General features: G+C 53.0%; 1 pseudogene; it reads right to left on the minus strand.

The window, feature by feature from the left end:
• Positions 1–2,680: 2,680 nt before the first annotated feature.
• Positions 2,681–14,940, minus strand: part of LOC137463912 (zinc finger protein 345-like) — a 62,623-nt pseudogene continuing 50,363 nt past the window's right edge.

The raw sequence follows: 14,940 nt of genomic DNA on the forward strand, positions 1-14,940 counted from the left end.
TCAAGCATAAACAGAACACACGATTGGGGATGCAAGCACCCTAACGTCACCCGAGGACATTCCACTCCTTATCTTCGAATCGTCAACATATTACCAAACGTCATGTAAAAACTTCATCAGGTAAAAACTTCCATCTTTCACTTACTCAGACACATTTCCTTCCATCTCACTTGCTCAAACCTTTGACACACATTTCCTGCTGTATCACTTGCTCAAACCTTCGACACTTACACATTTCCTTCTGTCTCATGTCTGTGTGGTTTAATGTAAAGACAGTGGCAGTAACATCCAACAAACAGTGATATTTGCATATGAGGCTCACCCCACAATCAGATCTCCCTGAGGTACACATTGTGTTCTTCCATATTTCTGCATTATTCACCATGTACAACCTGGTCCCTGAGCAAAGACAATCCCACAAATGGGTTTGTCTGTACTCGAGGCAGAATTGATCCACACTGTCTTCCCTAACAAACCTCTGATATGTGCCACTGGGATTTTATCTACCTGGATCGGAACAGCATATAAAAAGGAGCAGTTCCAAACATATGGCACATGATGCCAATCAGCCTTCTGATGAGCCTGTGACATTTCTTACTCAACAGTGACACCGCAGTGCTGGCCACCAGGCCAGGTTGCCAAGGGAGGCTTCTGGCCATGCCCTGCAAGCAGCTGCTGCTGCCAAGGCACCTTTGGTGCCTCAGGCTCTCCCTGGCACAGCTCCCAGCACGGCACTCTGCCCTTGTGCCCGAGGCCTTCCCTGTGCTGGGGCTGGCCTGGGGCTTTTCCTGCAGCGGGACCTGCCCTGCTCCTGGCACAGGAAAGGCAGTTCCTGCTGGAGCAGGAGGCTTTGCCTGCAGTGGGCTCAAACCACTCCCGCAAGGCCCTGGTGACATCAAAATTGCTTCCTAGAGCAGAATAGTCTATAATTGTTATAGCTTCTCTATTGAGGAGTAAATAACTATATTTTAAATTTTATTCTGTGTTGTAAATAGACCGTTTTATCTAATAATGATCAGAATCAATCATAGCTGTATTTATACAGATTTATCTGGTATTACATCATTAATCTTTTGGGACAAATTGCATTAAGGTTCAATTCCACCTGTCCAATCTGCAGGGTCGGGATGGGATCCAGCTGCTGCCAGTCTCTTCTATTAGAAGGAATTCTAGAAGTCTAGGGGTCCTGCAGGGGTTTGAGGATCTGTGTTGGCTGTTGGGGGACATTTCTCCACCTCATGACTCAGCAGGAGTTTCTCCAGTAAGGAAATAAAGCTTTTGCCTGAAGCTCCCACTCTGCCCATGACAGGAACCCCTGTGAGTGCCCGTGACATCCTGGCTCTTTGGCAGCCTGGGGATACCTGGGATGTCACCGTGGAGCCCCCATGAGTGCCTGTGACAGATCGGTGCCTTTGCAGCCAAAGGACCCCTGGGATGTCACCATGGGATGGCTGTGACTGCCTCTGACCACACGGCTCTTTCCCATCCCCAGAAACCCCTGGGAGGTCTCCATGGAGCCCCTGTCTCTGCCTGTGACATTCCAGCTCTTGAGGATCCTGGAGACTCTTGGAAAGTCCCCATGGAACCCCTCTGAGTGCCTGTGACAAATCTGATCCTTAGCAGACAACCATCACCAGGAACCTCTGTTGCTATGGTCAGTTTCCATGGCAACCATCACCAGCCCCTGTTGCTATGGTCAGTTTCCATGGCAACCATCACTGGTTGCTGTGGTCAGTTTCCATGGCAACCATCAAGAGCCCCCTGTTGCTGTGGTCAGTTTCCATGGCAACCATCACCATCCCCTGTAGCTATACTCTGTTTCCATGGCAACCATCACCAGCCCCCATTGCTATGGTCAGTTTCCATGGCAACCATCACCAGGAACCCCTGTTGCTGTGGTCAGTTTCCATGGCAACCATCACCAGCCCCCATTGCTATGGTCAGTTTCCATGGCAACCATCACCAGGAACCCCTGTTGCTGTGGTCAGTTTCCATGGCAACCATCACCAGCCCCCATTGCTATGGTCAGTTTCCATGGCAACCATCACCAGCCCCTGTTGCTATGGTCAGTCCCTGGGCAGCTCCATGGAGACCCCATGCCAGGGGTGGTTGTCATGGACACCAGCTCAGGCCTGGAGCCAGAGCCCGTTGCCATGGCAACCATTGGCAGTCCCATCCCCAGGGCCATGGGATCCCAGAACCACAGAACTGGCTGAGCTGGGAGGGACCCATCAGGATCCTCGAGTCCAACTGCTGGCCCTGCACAGGACACCCCAACAATGCCAGCCTGGGCCTGGCAGCAGTGTCCAAACGCTGCTGGAGCTCAGAGAGCCCTGGAGCTCTGACCCTTCCCTGGGGAGCCTGGGCAGTGCTCCAGCAGGCTCTGGGCAAAAACCTTTTCCTGAGATCCAACCTCAGCCTGCCCCGTCTCAGCTGCAGCTGCTCCCTCCAGTCCTGTCCCTGGGCACCGGAGTGAAGAGGTTCCCACAGCCCCAGCCAGGGATCCGCTCCCAAGGCTGTTGCCATGGCCACCAGGGCTGGGACCAGCTTGGGTGCTCGGTTTCCAAGGGCCGGGGTTCAGGAATGGGATTCCCCAGTTTCCTGCTCCCGCTAAAAATCGTGCTGCCGCTCGCTGCCCTCCCGCCTCCCATGGAAAGCACAAAAGGCAAAGATCCCAGGCTGGGAGGAGAACAATTTACTGGGAACAGCAACGAGACAAAGAACAAACAGGAACAGAAAAAATATTGATAACAGAAGGGATAAGAAAAACTATTTACAGGAAAAACTACATCACAACTGACTGGCTCTTCCTGGCCATGTATTTCCGCCTCCCTGGAAAGGACACCCTTCTCCTCGGGGACAGAGAGAGAGAGAGAGAGAGTCCCTTTCCTGCCCCTGGCAATGACCTGAGGTGGGAGTGAATGTAATGACAGGGCCATGGCCAGACCCTCATGTTCTTTGATCCCACATCATGTCATTGGCAGGGGCAGGAAAAGGGACATATGTCTTTCCAGCATGGATCACAGGGAACGTGGATCACCAGGGCTCTTCCCAACATGGGTTCTCCCATGGGGGATGAAGCTGAAGCAGTGCACAAAGCTCTTCCTGCAGCTAGGGCACTCGCAGGGCTTTCCTTACTGGTGCCTCCGTTGGTGTCTGGCCAAGTGAGAGCTGCTGGAGAAGCTCTTCCCACACTGGGGACACTTGTAGGGACTCTCCCCGGTGTGGATGCGCCAGTGGGTGACAAGGTGGGAGTTTTGCTTGAAGCCCTTCCTGCAGTGGGAGCAGCGGAAGGGCCTCTCCCCGGTGTGAATCCGCTGTTGATTGAGAAGAATGGATCTGGTCTGAAAGCTCTTCTGACAGTTGGGACATTTGTAGGGCCTCTCCTCAGTGTGGATCATTTGGTGGATGATCAGTTGGGACCACTGGCTGAAGCCCTTCCCACATTCCCCACACTTGTATGGCCTTTCTCCAGTGTGGATCCTCTGGTGGCTGATCAAGTGGGACTTCTGGCGGAAGCTCTTCCCACATTCCTCACACTCATAGGGCCATTCCCTGGTGTGGATCCTCTGGTGGCTGATCAAGTGGGACCTTCGGCTAAAGCTCTTCCCACATTCCCCACACTCATAGGGCCTCTCCCCGGTGTGGATCCGCTGGTGACGGAGGAGACTGGAGCTGGTCTGAAAACTCTTCTGACACTCGGGACACTCGTAGGGCCTCTCCCACATGTGGATGCGTTGGTGGATGACAAGGGCAGAGCTGCAGCTGAAGCCCTTCCCACACTCCCCACACTCGTAGGGCTATGCCTCGGTGTGGATCATCTGGTGGCAGATCAGGTTGAAACTCCTCCTGAAGCTCTTCCCACACTCCAAGCACTTGTAGGACTTCTCCCCATCATGAACCTGCTCATGCACCACCAGCTCTGAGCTCTGGCTGAAGCTCTGTCCACCTTCCTGGCACAGGGAGGTCTCTTCTCCTCAGAGCACCCTCGGCTGGGTTTGCAGCCCCTCCTCCTGCAGGATCTCCGGGGCTTTTCCTCCCTGTTGGATTTCTGCGCCATGGAGTTGCTCAAAATGGCCTCTTCCATGAGGTTCTGCCGCGGGGATTTGTCTTTCCTGGTCTCCATCCTCAGTTCCTTCCCTGGGGGAGGAAGGACAAGGAGAGGATGGGATTTGCCTCCATGCCAGAGGGAAGGGGAAGAGAATCCCCCCAGTGCGTCCCTGGCAGGACGGCGTCGACAGCAGGGTTGTCCTGCAGCCGGGAGCCACGCTGTGCTGGGAGATGGAGCAGGAGAGAGGGGGAAAGGGGCACTGACTTCCTCCTCAGCTGCCCGGGGGTGCCAGGCCTCCTTTTTCTTCCTCACAGCTACCTCCTCCATCTGGTGAAGTGTTGGAGATAGGAAATTCTGTTTTGGGAGAAAAACAAGGGATGAGCACATTGAGTTTTGTACTGGTTTGAAGGCAAACCAGGGGGAGAGTCTAAGCCAGAATTACAATTTAGTAAGAATATTAAGATCAAGGCAATGAAACAGAAACACTGTCTTAATCTGACAGAGTCAGGATATAACCTGACACCCCGTTGGTAAGGGTGGTGGTAGCCATCGGATGAAATGGTGGCTGCAGACCTGTTGGAGTGATGAACGTGATTCTGTCAAAGCGGTGATCATGTGGAAGGGTCTGGTCTTCCTCTGAAGGTCCAGTGGTGGTTATGGAGCTCTTGTCCTCTGGGAATCCAGTAGGCAAGGTGGTCCTGGTGTTGGAAGGATGAGATTATATCCAGGTAGGAATGCTTGGTTCCTCCCCCTGGGCGGAGCATCCCACAATGGGATGATGTAATTTTATCAGTCCTGCAGTGGCACTCAATGGCCCATTAACAGAAGATAGCCCCTGGAGGGCGTTATCAGGGCTGAGTCATGGAAGAGATAAAGAACACTGCCCCACCTGTTTATCACAGTTTATGAAGATGGTGACTGAAAACATACTTTGGGTTACATCTTACACTGCACCCTGAAACAGTGAGGCAATCCCTGCTCAGGGTAGGGGCTGAACACCACCCCCCTTTCCAAACTGGCTCAGGTGTAAAACCCCCACCCTGGGAAGGCCACACACACAGGGGACAATGTCACACTTGCCCCACCTCAGGGGAGGTCTCTGTCCCTGTCACTCCCTTGCTCTCCCCCCTTTTCTCTTTCTTCCATCTTTCTCTCTACCTCACATTTACTGTTCAATGAAATCCACTTTGGATTTGGTCTTGTTAGCACCTTAATTGGGGCAGAGGCATCTCTCTAACAATTTTATTAACCAGACTGAGACATTATTTTGGCGCAGTGAGTTCAGGGCATTGTTGTCTGACCCCAAGTGCCTTTGACAACAGCATGGCTCCCTCCTCTCAGGAGGTTCTGGCTCTTTCTGGAGGAACTCTTGGAAATTTGGATGCAGCTTCCTCTTAGCGACTTTTGGGAGAATTTATGAGGAAAATGGCTGTTATGGGTGGCCAGTGTAAAGAAAATATTTTGTTGTCCTTCCTAGAAAAGTTTGTTAAAATCACTGGAGGAAAGGGACCAAATGATACCAGCAAGACTGACAAGGATCATTCACCACAGGGTGAAGAACACAAGGCTGTTAAAGTCCTACCAGAAGCCCAGCTCAAGTGTCTAAATTCCCAAATAACTCCTGAATTCACAGGCTTGGAGGCTTTGCCAAATGTGAGAATCATTATTTTCTTCGTCCATGTCTCCTTTGTGACAGCTACACATAGCTTTGCCTTCCTTTGAAAAATCTGTATTGGGACAAATTTTCACTTTTCTTTTATCAGAACCTGCCAGTAGCTGAGCGGGAGCTGTGCAGGAACCGATGAAACTTGGAATTGCCACAGAATTGCTTCTATTGTCAGTTTATTAATGTTTGGGATTTGTTTGCGTTTCCATCACAAGTGACTTGTGGGAAAATCAAATATCCGTCAAGTATTTTATGCAGAGTTAAGTCTGATTTCTTATATCTGTTTAAAAACTCAAAAAACTCAAGTTTTTTTTGTCCGGTCCCCAGGGCATGCTCGAGGAGTCTCTGTGCCTCTCGCCCTGGGTGCTGTTTGGGAGGGGCTTGGGGGGGTTGTCCCTGTCCCTGTCACCCCAGGCCATTCCCCAGGGGGTGTCCCTGTCCCTGTCACCCCAGGCCATTCTCCAGGGGTCTCCATTGTTCTCACCCCAGGGAATGCCTGTGGGGTCTCCCTCCCTCTCACCCTGTGCCAGGGGGTGCTCGGGGCAATCTCTGCCCCTCTCAGCCCAGGGGATGCTCGGGGTCTCTGTCCCTTCACCCTGGGGGATGCTCGGGGGGTCTCCATCCCTCTGGTCTCAGGGAATGCTTGTGCAGAGCTGGGGACCAGGGGCTCTGTGTCCCTCTCAGCGCTGAGGGTGCTCGGGGCTGGGCGGTCTCCGACCTTCTCATATCTGATATCCCTCCTCTGCCTGCCGGTACCGGGTGATCGCCACGTGGCACCCCCCAAGGTCCCTGCAGGGGCATTTCCGGCTCAGCTTTGGGGTCCTGCAAGACCCAAACATCCCCTGCCCTGCCAAACAACCCTGCCGGAGACCCCGCGATGGATTTGGGGCGAGCTCCCCCTCCCCGCTCCCCTGCGGTTCTGGGGGGGCGATGCCGGCGGAGCCGCAGGAGCCGCGGCCCGAGCGGGGGAACCGCGTGGGGTTGGGGCTGGGGCTGCTCCTCCTCCCGCTCCTCCGCTGTCCCTCCTCCCGCTCCTCTTCCTCCTGGTCCTTCTTTTCCTCCCGCTCCTCTTTTCCCCTTTCCTTTTCCTCCTTTTCTCTCCCTCTTCTCCCTCCCGCTCCTCCTCCGCTCCCAGCCCGGCTCGGGCGGTGCCGACACCCAAAAGCAGCCGCGCTCTGCCCTGGGGGGGTTCCAAAGCGGCCCCGCCCCGCCCGGCACTGGGAGCGCTACTGGGAGCACTGGGAACGATGGTGAGAGCACCGGGAAGGAGCTGGGAGCGCTCTCCCTCCCAGTACCGCCTTACTGGGAGCACTGGGAGGGAACTGGGAGCAAACAGCGCCCGGACGCGGCTGCAGCCGGCGGGGGCGGGGCCAGGCCAAGGGGCGGGGCTATGCAAATACGGCGGGAGCAGCGCGGGGTTTGCTCGGTCACGTGAGGGCCGGGGGGGCTGGAGCGATGGCGGCGGCGTCGGTGAGAGGGGACAGGGACCGGGAATGGGGACAGGGAATGGGAATGGGGACAGGGACCGGGAATGGGGACAGGGAATGGGAATGGGGACAGGGAATGGGAATGGGGACAGGGAATGGGAATGGGGACAGGGACCGGGAATGGGGACAGGGAATGGGAATGGGGACAGGGACCGGGAATGGGGACAGGGAATGGGAATGGGGACAGGGAACCGAGAATGGGGACAGGGAATGGGAATGGGGACAGGGACCGGGAATGGGGACAGGGAATGGGAATGGGGACAGGGACCGGGAATGGGGACAGGGACCCAGAATGGGGACAGGGAATGGGAATAGGGACCGGGAATGGGAATGGGGACAGGGACCGGGAATGGGGACAGGGAATGGGGACAGAGGCTGGGAATGGGGACAGGGAATGGGAATGGGGACAGGGACCGGAAATGGGGACAGGGAATGGGAATGGGGACAGGGAATGGGAATGGGGACAGGGACCGGGAATGGGGACAGGGAATGGGAATGGGGACAGGGACCGGGAATGGGGACAGGGAATGGGAATGGGGACCGGGAATGGGAATGGGGACAGGGACCGGGAATGGGGACAGGGAATGGGGACAGAGGCTGGGAATGGGGACAGGGAATGGGAATGGGGACAGGGACCGGGAATGGGGACAGGAAATGAGAATGGGGACAGGGACCAGGACTGGGGACAGGGACTGGGAATGGGACCAGGAATGGGGACAGAGACCAGGAACGGGGACAGAGACCAGGAATAGGAGTGGGAATGGGAGCAGGGAATGGGAGCAGGGACAGGGAATGGGGACAGGGACTGGGAATGGGGACAGGGAATGGGAATGAGCAAAGGGAATGGGGACAGGGACTGGGAATGGGGACACAAAGTGGGGACAGGGACTGGGAATCAGACCGGGAATGGGGACAGGGACTGGGAATGGGACAGGGAATGGGGAGAGGGACTGGGAATGGGACTGGGAATGGGGACAGGAACCAGGACTGGGGACAGGGACTGGGAATGGGACCGGGAATGGGGGCAGAGACCAGGAATAGGACTGGGAATGGGACCAGGAATGGGGACAGGACAGGGGATCCTTGACCAGCTTCCCCAGAACCTCCACCAGGGTCTCCCAGTGCAACCGGAGCCGCTCAGCCTGGTGTCCCCAAAGCCCTGAGCAACCCCCAGGGCCCTCCCAGGAACCCTCCGGTCCCTCAAACCCAGCATCCCCCACATTCCCTGCAAGACCCCCATGTCCCCATCCTTGTCTTAGCTCAACGTCTTTATTTTTACCTGCTTTTGAGGGTTTTGAAAGGGCAAAGAGAAATGAAAAAAAAAATCCAGGCCAAGGGGAGCCAGGAGGATGTGGAGCCCCCAGCCAGGTGTCTTCCCAACACGGATCAGTGGCACCACGGATCACCGGGGCTCTGCCCACCGGGGCTCACTGGGGATCATCCAGCACGGATCCTCCCGTGGGAGATGGAGCTGGAGCAGCGCACGGAGCTCTTCCCACACTGGGGGCACTCGCAGGGCTGCCCTTGGTGGTGCCTCTGTTGGTGTTGGGTCAAGGCTGGGCTGTGTGAGGAGCTCTTCCCACACCTGGGACACTCGTAGGGCCTGGGACATGACAAGGAGCGAGGCTGGGATGTGCTCTGGTGCCTGGGACATCACCAGGAGCGGGGCTGGGATGTGCTCTGGTGCCTGGGACACCACCAGGAGCAGGGCTGGGATGTGCTCTGGTGCCTGGGACATCACCAGGAGCAGGGCTGGGATGTGCTCTGGTGCCTGGGACATCGCCAGGAGCGGGGCTGGGATGTGCTCTGGTGCCTGGGACATCACCAGGAGCGGGGCTGGGATGTGCTCTGGTGCCTGGGACACCACCAGGAGCGGGGCTGGCTGTGATGCTCTCCGGTGCCTGGGACATGACAAGGGGCGGTGCTGGCTGGGGTCTGTTTGGTGCCTGTGAAGTGCCAAGGGCAGTGTCCCAGCGGGGCAGCTCTCAGTGTCCCCAGCAGGTCACAGTGTCCAGTGCAGCCCGTGCCAGCGGTCACTGCGCACACGGGGCAGGCTGGGCTGGACGGGGGTCGGGGCAGAAACGCCGCCCCCGGGACTGGGCTCTCCCCCTGCCTCAGGGGCCCAGCCCCTGCTGGGAGCGCCTTGGGCAGGGCACGGGGCTGCTGCTGGGCCAGGGGGACAGGCCTTGCCCCCTGCCAGCTGCCCGGGCCCCTCTGATGCCTGTCCCACGTCCCTGTGGCTCCTGTCCCCACCACTCCCCACCACCTTCACTCCCTCCATCAAAGCCCCACTCAACCTCTGCACGGTGACCTCAGGAAAGAAAGAAAGAATGAAGGAAAGGAAGTGTTGTCTCTTCACCTTGGCTGGATGCCAGGCACCCACCAAAGCTGCTCTCTCACTCCCCTCCAGAGATGGCCAGGAGAGAGAAAACAGAAGGAAGGCTTCATGGGTTGAGTTAAGGACTGGGGCAGATCACTCAGCAAATGCCATCAGGGGCAAAATATTTTCGAAATTAGACATATTAGTGGAATTTATTGCTATCCAGACTAGAGCAGGATAGTGAGAAGTACAATAAAGCTTTAAAAACCCCTTCTGCCCATCCCTCCCTCCTTCCCAGCTCTACCTCCTCCCCCAGTGGGTGCAGGGAGACAGGGAATGGGGGTTCTGGTCAGGTCATCACTTCTAGTTTCTCCTGCTGCTCGGGGAGAGGAGTCGTTCCTCTGCTGTGCTGGGGTCCCTCCCTGAGACACTTCTCCATGAACTTCTCCAAGGTGAGTTCATCTCAGGGACAGCAGTTCTTCACAAACTGCTGCAGCGTGGCTCGCTCTTCCATGGGCTCACAGGTCCTAGCAGGACCCTGCTCCAGCGTGGGCTCCTCTCTCCAGGGGTTTGCAGGTCCCTGCCAGGTCCCTGCTCCAGCACAGGTTTCTCGTGGGGTCACAGCTCCGCTCAGGCATCCCCCTGCTCTGGCACGGGCTCCTCCAGGTGCTGCAGGTGCATCTCTGCTCTCCGTGCCCTCCGTGGGCTGCAGGGGCCCAGCTGCCTCACCAGGGACTGCACCAGGGAATCTCAGGGCAATCAGCTCCAGCACCTGGAGCAGCTCCTGCCCCTCCTCCTGCCCTGCCCTGGGGTGTGCAGAGCTGTTCCTCTCTGTTATAAACACCAATCACTTGTTTCAAAAATTTAGAAAAGTTTAATAAAAATAAAATATTTATAAAAATAATACGAGTGTAGTAATGAAGGTTACACAATTAGAGTTAGGACAATTAATGAGACAATAACAGCAAAGAGTTACAGCCCGGGCTGGGTACCCCTTTCTGGACAAAAGTGAGCCAGGAAAAGGGGACCCCTTTAAAAGAAAATTTACTCCGTAAGAAGGGTAATCTGTTGCATATACAAAACACTTTATGAATATGCATATATTTAATTTAAAACAAGAAATCCATCTGGTACGTGTCAAAAATTTTCTATAATCCCCAGGCGCCTTCCAGTCTAAGTCCAGCTTGAAAAAGTTCGTTTCTGTTGATAAGGAAAACCATAAACTCCTCTCCTCTGGGAAATTTATGGGTTTCTGTAATTGTTATCTCTGTGCAAAGAAATATTTTTTATTATTATCTTCTCCTTTTCTTGAGCTAATTAAAAGAATACACACATAATTTATATTTTAACTACTAAAGCTTACAAAACTACATTTACTATATTATTAAAATGTTAATACAACATAACTTTCCAACCTAGCATAATACATATAGTAAATATCTGCGTAGAGCCATATAATATGCATTTTTCACACTCTCACATGTTCTCACCCTGCTCTTCCCTGCTCACAGTTACAATAAAACGATCAATCATTTTCTTTTTCTTAAATCTCTTATCCCAAAGGCGTTACCACCATTTCTAACTGGCCCAGCCTTGGCTGGTGGCCGGTCCATCCTGGAGTGGGCTGGAATTGACTCTGTGGGACATGGAGGAGCAGCTGCTCTCACAGAAGGTGCTCCTAGAGCCCCTCCCTTACCAAAACCTGGCCATGCAAACCTCGTATAAGTATGGTAGGGGTTTTATTGCCATTATTATTTCAATGATCTCTATTTTTGCTATTAATGGTACAGTTGTTATTACTAGTCTTTTTAGTCTTTTTGACTCTATATTAATAGTGGCTAGAGTAGAAACAGGTTCTTCATTGCAAGTAGAAGTTAGAATTTTGTCAGCCTCTTGCCCTGCCCTGTTCTGTGTCATTGCTGCGTGTGAAGCCGCTGCTGCCAGGGCTCCCCATTTCCCTGGTTTGGGAAATTCCATGGCGTTGCTCACATGTCAGAAAGAGAGGGCTCATTCCATTCAAATGGATTGCCTGAGCTCTTCTAGTCCCAGTGTTGGAAGCTTGTTTTCTAACATTGTTGACTTTCTCAGCTTCTGTTAACATTTGTGATTTTATAACAAAATGTTCTCGGATGTGATTTTCCAAGATTCTCTAATCAGCTTTCAGTTTGCTCTTGGATTTCTTAATGGTGTGTCCGAACCGAAGGCAGCATTTTGGGTGGGAAGGCTTCAGTCGGAGCTGGGATTGCCTCAGCAGCAGCTGGTTTTGCACATGTCGGCAGAGCTAACAGAGATTCCGTGAGCTGAATATTCTGCCTCGTTCGGAAGCCGCAGTGCCCGGCTCGGGGGAGCTGCGCTGGGAGCTGCAGGTTGTGCCGGGGCCGGGCAATGGCCGGAGCCCCCGGCAAGGGCCGGCGATGGACACCGACCCTTTGCTGGGCAGGGGCTCGGGGCCCTGCGGCGCCGGGCGGTCGGTGCCCGGTCACGGCGGGACTGCGGGAGCCGGGAGCAGCGAGAGAGCCCGGGCGGAACATCAGCACCGGGGCGGGCACGGCCTGGGAGGGGGCACAGCCCGGGGGTCCCGCGGAGCCTCCCTGCTCCAGAGCCGCAGCTGCGACAGCGGGGCCGCTGCCGGGATCTTTGGGGCAGGGAGAGCCGCAGGCGGGCGTTCCAAGTGCCTCCTTCGGGGCAGGATTTTGTCCCGGTGCGGGGGAATTCCCGCGGGCTGGGGCCGCTGCCGAGCGCCGCCGCCTTTCCCGGGAGCCCCCGGGCAGAGCTCTCTGCTCGGGCTGTGAAAAACACGCTCACTCTCCTGTGAAAATTAAAACATTTTAATACAGGACGATAGGAGACAAGGACCATAGAGCAAAGGTTGTTACGGCCGGGTGCATCTTGGCACTGAACCAGGAGCACACTTATCTCCGGAGATTCCCATTAAATACCTTTTCCATTCCATCAGCCTGTTGCATATTCATAGACCCTTATGCATAGTAAACTTTTTTCCCAAACTAGTTTACATATTCCAAGAACTGTTTAGAGTGGCTCCCCCTCCTCGGTTCCACCCTTTTAGAGCATGCGTATTCCTTGGTTGTGGTTTTAGTCCTTTTTTTTCATCATCTTCAGTTTTGGCCCCGGCCCTCACTGCCTTCAGACGGTGAGTGCTGATCGTTGGCAGATCTGTACAGGTGTCCTCATCCTGTGTTCATTGCCATCCAAGCAGGCACTTTAACACAAGCATACTTGCTAGAAACATTCCCGGTACGAAAAGTGATTTCACCATTTAATGTAATAAAAAAAGAAAGGCCTAAAGCATGGAGGCCCGCGGGCTGAGCAGGAGCGCTCCCCTCAAGGATGCTGCAGCGCCGGCGCTGGGTCTTCTGAGCAGCGACGTCCCCGACGTTCCAGGTGGAGCAGCACAGGTTCCGTGGGTCAGAAGCCCCCTTTGTATCCAGTTTTTTGTCCCTTTGGATCGGTTTCTTTTTGGATCCCTCATTTGCATGAAGGTTTAAGGCGCTCGATTGGCCCGCGGCAGTTCAGTCCAGGCTGGCTCCTTTCCCTTGGGGGGTGGCTGCACTTTACTTAGGTGTAATACGGTACGTGGAGTACCGTATTTCTTCTAACTACCCTTCAAACCCCTTTTACCATAACCAAACCAACAGTACACGCTCAACAGCGATCAACTATTTTACAATAGTTTCTAACCTAGTTTAACAATTCCCCCTCTAACGATTTGATCAGTCTTCTAGCCTGCATCAACCTTTTAAAGTCCAATTTCTAATTTTCTCAGTTTCTCATATTGTTCAAGTGTATCTCTGGCATTCTGATCACTCTGTTCTTTTATTAGCATTACTTTTTTGCCATTTTTCCCTTCTACGTTACCTTGCAGCATGATGCTGCCTTGGCCAATGCTGGGTACTATCAGGACTAGACATGGAATTGCACATGGTAGAAATATTACACTTACTAGTGCACACACTACAAAGAAGACCAATTTCTTCCACCATTTACCGTTCCAGGTGAACAAGTTGTCCCACCAGTCGGGGTCTCCAAAAAGGGGGTCCATTTTTGCGTTCCAGCATAGGTTAGTTTCCTAATATTTTGAGTAATGTTTTTAATTACATGACTGTGGTCATCGATCTCTAGGCAGCATTCTGAAATGTTAAATTTCCCACAGATCACTCCTTCCTCTGCGAGGAGGTAGTCCACTGCCAATCGAATTTGGTAAATTACTGATCATGTTTGTGGTTGCTGCTGGCTCAAGAGAGCAATGGTCAGAGTTGTTTGATTGGACATTATTTCAAGTACTGCTTGTAAACGGATTATTCGATTGAGCATGTATACTGGGCTTCTGTACCCCCAGGATCCACCTTGGGCCCAGGTAGCCGGCCCATAAGTATCGATAATCTTTTGTGGGGTCCAGATTTCATTGTTCCAATTTTGGGTTCTGCCAAGTAAAGTCCTTTTCTTTCTGGCCAGATCATCATATACTGGGACTCCCAAGTGTGATTTCACATCCTTAAGCAGTAAGAAAAAGGATGGTTTTACTGCTCCAATTGTGCAACTCCCGGTCCACCCTCCCGGTAACTTCACATATGCCGTGTTACCACAGATCCAAAAAAAACTTTTAGGTGCATCCCAGAAATTAGAATATTGATTTGTTGTATGTTTCCAATATTTGGATAGGGTTTCTATTGCCCAGAATGGGTTAATATAATCTCCTAAGCATTCAAACAGTTTTTCACTATATACACATCTACTTTCAGTTTTTTCTATTGACCAATATGAATGGGGGGTTTCTGGGATCCACCTGGTGTGTGTGTGTCATTTGCTGCTAGATATCTTTCACATGGTGCTTCTCCTGCTTCTATAGTATGCATTTTCCCTTTCCTTGATAAACACTCTTCCCCTATTATTGCGGATTTGAGCTTCCACTCTCCTTCCCTTCTTTTGGGTACTACCATACTTTTTTTCATGTAATCCATTTTAAAATGTCTAGGGGACCCAAACTGATACCATCCTATGGACAAATTTTAAGTGTGTCCCCTTGCACACCCAACAATCAGTCAAATTAAATTCTTTTGTAATCTTTTCCACCATATCGATAAAAAGATTCTTACCATTTATTTGTCCCTCCCTGTCCCTTTGTCCTTTCAATTGCACTTCTTTCTCCTTGAATGTATCCTCTAAGTTGGTTTTACTTTCTTGTTCAAAACATACCCATCTTTCTTTCATGGGGCACTCTCCTGAGATCCTCTGACTTGGGTTTGCAATAGTTTTAGCCAGCCAATATATTTCATTATCCTCTTTACAGGTTGTTAACTGGGAGTGGTCGATACATTTGGGATTCATGTTGGTGTGCACTCTGATGAATGCACTTACTGTATCTCCTCTACACAAGGGATAGTAACACTTCTCACAA

Source organism: Anomalospiza imberbis, chromosome 32 (genome assembly GCF_031753505.1).
Source record: "Anomalospiza imberbis isolate Cuckoo-Finch-1a 21T00152 chromosome 32, ASM3175350v1, whole genome shotgun sequence".
NCBI lineage: Eukaryota > Metazoa > Chordata > Aves > Passeriformes > Viduidae > Anomalospiza > Anomalospiza imberbis.